Source organism: Carlito syrichta, unplaced genomic scaffold (genome assembly GCF_000164805.1).
Source record: "Carlito syrichta isolate Samal-C Ts95f unplaced genomic scaffold, Tarsius_syrichta-2.0.1 Scaffold302936, whole genome shotgun sequence".
Lineage (NCBI taxonomy): Eukaryota > Metazoa > Chordata > Mammalia > Primates > Tarsiidae > Carlito > Carlito syrichta.
In genome coordinates, this window is record NW_007247032.1 from 392,144 (window position 1) to 398,152 (window position 6,009).

Below are 6,009 nucleotides of genomic sequence, written 5' to 3' on the forward strand. Positions count from 1 at the left end.
AAAAAAAAAAAAAAAAAAAAAAGATACCAGGAAACAAATGAAAATGAAGAAACACCTTACCAAACCTCTGGGATGCCATGAAAACAGTACTAAGAGGGGAATTAATATCTTTATGAACACACATGAAGAAAATGGAAAAATCACAAGTTAACAGCCTAACAAATGACCTGAGGGAGCTGGAAAAGCAAGACCACCAAAGCCCTAACTTCAGCAGAAGAATCCAGATCACAAAAATAAAAGCCCAAATTCGTGACATAGAAGACAGAAAGATAATACAATAAATCAACAAAGCAAAAAGATGGTTCTTTGAAAGGATAAACAAGACTGATGAACCCCTAGCTAGACTGACCAAGAAAAAGAAAATGCCCAAATAAACTTAATCAGAAATGCAAAAAATGAAGACACAACTGACCCTGAAGAAATACAGAAGATTATCAGAGACTACTATGTACACTTGTATGGAAATAAACTTGAAAACCTAAAGGAAATGGAAGACGTTCTGATATCACACATCCTCTCCAGGTTGAAACAAGAAGAAATCGAGTACCCTAAATAGACCAATAACAATCCAGGAAACTGACTATGTCATAAGAAAACTACCTACAAAAAAAAATAGAATAAAATAAATAAATAAAAAAATAAAGCCTGGGACCAGGAGGCTTTTCAGCAGAATTCTACAAAACATACAAGAAGGAACTGATACTAATCCTATTGAAAGTACTCCAGACAATTGAGAAAGATGGAACTCTCCCCAAATCATTTTATGAAGCTAACATCACATTGATACCCAAACTGAGTAAATATCCAACAAAGAAAGAACTACAGGCCAATATCCTTGAAGAACATAGATACTAAAATTCTCAACAAGATCCTAGCAAACTAGATCCAACAACACATCTCAAAAATCACCCACCATGACCAAGTAGGCTTCATTCTCTGGATGCAGGGCTGGTTCAACATTTGCAAGACCATAAACAGAATTAAATACATCAATGAATATAAAGACAAAAAAACACATGATTATATCATTAGATGCAGGAAAAACTTTTGATAAAATCCAGCATCCATTCTTGATTAAAAACCCTCGAACATCAAACCATAGATGGAACATACCTCAAAATAGTAAGAGCCACTTATGAGAAACTCACAACCAGTATACTGCTAAACAGACAGAAATTGGGACCATTTCCCCTGAAAACTGGAACATGACAAGGGTGTCCACTCTCACCCATCCTCTTCTACATAATTTTGGAAGTCCTAGCTAGAGCAATCAGACAAGAGGAGGAGATCAGGGGCATCCAAATAGGAAAAGAGAAAATCAAGTCACCCCTCTTTGCAGATGACATAATTCTATGCCTCAAAAACTCAAAAGAAGCTGGGCTCAGTGGCTCCACGTGTAATCCTGCACCTTGGGAGGCTGAGATGAGTGGATTGCCTGGGCCCACGGGTTCGAGACCCACCTGGGCAACTTGGTGAGACCTCATCTCTACAATAAATCAAAAAATTAGCCTGGTAGCGCACACTTGTAATTCCAGTTACTTGGAAGGCTGAGGCAGAAGGATCACCAGAGCCCAGCAGTTTGAGGCTGTGGTGGGTGGGAGCGGCCACTGCACTCCAGTCTGGGTGAAAGAGTGAGACTCCAACTCAAAAACCAAAAAAACAAAACAAAACAACAAAAACCCTCAAAAGAATCTGTCAAAAACCTCCTTGCACTGAAAGAGGACTTTGGCAAAGTCTCAGGATTTGACAAAATAAATGTGCAAAAAACAGTTGCATTTCTATATACTAACAATAGATAAACAGAAACTCAAATAAAAAGCACAATCCCATTCATAATAGCCACACAAAAAATGAAATATCTTGGCATCTTCCTAACCAGAGATGATGACGTCTTTATAACAGAAACTACAAAACACTGCCCAAAGAAATCCAGGAAGATGCAAACAAGTGTAAAAGTATTCCATGCTCATGGATTGGAAGAATCAGCATTTTTAAGATGCCCATCCTACCAAAAGCAATCTACAGATTCAATACTATACCCATTAAATTACTAGCAGCATTCTTCTCATACCTGGAAATGACAATACCGGAATTCATAAGGAAACATAAATGACCATGAATAGCCCAAAAATCCTCAGCAAAATAAATAAATAAATAAATAAATAGATAGATACCACACTCCCAGACTTTATCTTTATTATAAAGCTACAGTAGTCAAAATGACCTAATATTGTTATGTGAACATGCATATAGACCAATGGAATAGAATAGAGATTCCAGAAGCAAAACCTGAATTTCTCAACCAACTCATCTTTGACAAATCCTCTACCTCCAACCACTGGGGAGAGGAAAACCTATTCATCAAATGGTGATAGCTAAACTGGCTAACTACATGCAGAAGATTAAAACAACATCCTTACTTATCACCACCAAAAAAATCAACTCTAAATGGATCAAAGACCTAAATGTAAAACATCAAACTATGAGAACCTTAGAAAATGTAGGAGGCACCCTTATGAAAATTGGAACTGGCAACCAATTTCTGATCAAAACCCCTAGTGACAATGCCATAAGAGATAAGATAGACAAGTGGGACCTCATCAAACTGACAAGCTTCTGCAAAGCCAAGGAAACCATCAGGAGAGCAGGGAGACAGCCCACAGGCTGGGAAAAAATATTTGCCAACTGTATGTCTGACAAAAGTCTAACGTCTAGGATCTACAAGGAACTCAAACGTGCTGAAAAGAAAAAACCAAACAGTCCCATTACAAAGTGGGCAAAAGACATGAATAGACAATTCTCAACAGAAGACATATGAGCAGCCAACACACACGTGAAAAAATGCTCAGCCTCACTAGTCATCACCAAAATGCAAATTAAAACTACACTGAGATACCACCTAACTCCAGACAGGATGGCCATCATCAATAACTCAGAAAGAATAGATGCTGCAGAGGATGTAGGGAAAAGGGAACATTTCTACACTGTTGGTGGGAATGTAAATTAATACAACCTCTCTGGAAAACAGTTTGGTGATTCCTAAAAGATCTAAAAATTGACCTTCCACACGACCCAGCAATCCCCCTACTGGGAATATACCCAGAGGAACTCAAATCACTCTATGAAAAAGATACCTGCATACATATTTATTGCAGCTTTATTCACAACAACAAAAACATGGAACCAATCATGCTGCCCATCAAAAGAGGACTGAATTTTAAAAAATGTGTTACGTATGCATGATGAAATATGCAGCCATAAAGAAGAACAAAATTATGAACTTCACCATAACTTGGATGGACTTATAATACTGAGTGATCTATCATGGAAACAAAGAACTGAATATCACATGTTCTCACTCATAATTGGACCTTGAAGAATTATTGAAATACTATAAGAAAAGGATTGGCAGTAGTGGGAAGCTGCTGGTGGGAGGGGGCGGTTGTGGGATTGGCAGTAGTGGGAATCTGCTAGGGAACAGGGGCACACACCTCAACAAGGGTACCTGCATAATGAATATTTGTATACCTAACCCTGAATTGTACCTCACATCTTTACTATAAATTTTTAAAATTAAAATTATATACAGTGCTATATTTCAGAAAAATTTATAGTTATGCGTATAGATACACACATATTTAATATTAATAAGTTTGTAAGTAAAACTGGCTTTATAAATCACTTGAATCTAAGATTTTATTTTACTTTTGGTATTTCACGATATTGCCGAATTAATTAATATACATGTTGAGGAACTTGGTCAACTAGTGTAATTTGATTACATAAAAGAATTTATGTTAGATCATGTAGTTTTTTATTTATTATCTTAACTGGCAGAATATTTTAAGTGTGAAAATTGTCCCTATACTATTGTCTACAATCTCATGTTAGATTATTTCCTTTTAAAAGTCTGTCTGCCTTAGTAAGGTACATACTTTATTAGTATATAGGCTATTTTTCTAAAAGCTATATATTTTGATGGGTACAAGATCTTAGTTTATCTGTATTTTCTTTATTCCATTAAGAAATACATTAAACTCCAGATGGTATATCACTCAGAAGGTAGCTTTCAACTCATGAATTATCAAAATGTATTAGAGTTTCTCATTGGTATGTTTTCTGGCTCTTCGCTAGAGATTTTTACCTATGAAATCAATCACCCCAGCTCCTGGCACATATAATGAACCTCAAACTGCTCTCAAATCCTTGAAGAAAACATCAGGACTGAAAAATACTCCATTTGGTCAAAGTGCTGCACAATTCACACAGGACTTCAGGACAGAGGAAATGCCAGGTTAGTGATTAATTAATATATCTCCATTCTTTAGGTTTATGTAACTTAATGTTTTTAGCAAGGTAGATATACCACAGAATACATTTTCTTTTTTGTCTTGTGATTACTAGTGCCATTTTTAGTCAACATTTAAAAAAACCATAGACTATGCACTAACCATAGATAAATCAAAATGTACAATTTTAGTAATATTTTAATTTAATGTCACAGATCTTAATTATAATTTTCAATTGTGTTTATTCAGTCGATTTTCTTGCCTCATAGTGTATGAACAATATATCAACTATGTGGCCACTACTACTAATATAACTGTGTTAAGTTTTTTATTTCAGGTATTCCAATCACATATTCTAGTATTCTAGTGGGCATTTAGTATGCAGAGCTAAGAATATAAAACAAAATAACTTATAAAATTTCTTATATATGGTTCTGATTATCTATTGCTATGTAACTAACTTAGTGACTTAAAATAAGAGTTTTCTATTATATTTTATTTTGTGGGATGGCTAGAAGGCAGGGCTCAGATGGGACTGTCATTGAAAGTACACAAATACCTTCAGTATGGCTGCTACAGAGTAGTTATGAGTTTTACATGGTGGTTAAGAGTTTCATGAGACATGGTCAGTTGCCGCAAGACTTTTCATGACCCAACCACAGAACTATCTTCTTATGCATTCTATTAGTCAAATCTCTCATGGTAGTGTTAGGGTACTGGACAGACAGGGTGAGGGTCGAGAGGTTAAGGGAGGTGCACAGCACTGCTGGGACTGGCATACTGGAGGTGCTGCACTGGGAACCCAGAGATCCAAGTGGATTGCAAAGAATTGTGACACAGATGAGAGAAGAAAAGATTTATTTAAGAAAAGTTCACCCTCTACAGTCAGGGAGTGGGCCTACACTCTAGGTGAGTGTGGCTTCGTAGTCCCCCAGAGTCCTGGCTTAAATCCAGTCATGTTGCACATGATGCTGTGACTTCCTTATCAACCACCTGTGGATGTCTTGGAGAACCTGTGATACAGAGACCCATTAATGTTCACCCACATAAGCCCCTAGAGAAGGGTGTGACAAGGATTCTAATTCTCCTGCACCTTCCCAAATGACATTCCTTGGAGCTAATGGAGGGTGTACCTCCCCTTATCTCCTAGGCATGCCCAGTGGGTAGCTTCAGGGGGGGGGTCCTTGGGTTCCCTGTAGATAGTGCCCAATTTACTGGAAGATCGAATCCCCACTTGCTCTCCCTCTGAGTGGTTGTAACTTTTGTAATTACAAGTTTCATGACTTTTACAATCCTCAACCAAAGTTTGATGTCTTAGGCCTTGTAAATTCCCTTTACTCTAGGCAAACTTGATTGCCACTATGAGATACCTCTGATACCTGAAAGTCTGTTTCTGAAAAGACAAAGTCGGTAAAGTTAATTATACCTAAAGTATGCATTTCTCCAAAAGCATAGCTTCTACTTTCTCATCATTGTGTCAGGGTTTAAGAACAAGATGAAAAATGGCTTCCCACTCTCGGTCTGTCCTTTAAGGTAGCACATGAAACCTTATTTCTCAATGACAGAAGTAGCAAAAAAATGGTGATCTACTATAGTCTACTCTCTGGCCATAGAATAGTAAATTCTTCCTAGTGAATCCACTTCTTCTCAAAGACTCTAAAGCCTCATGCAATTATGGCATTATCTCAGAGTCCAGGATCTTGTCATCTAAGTCGGGTAT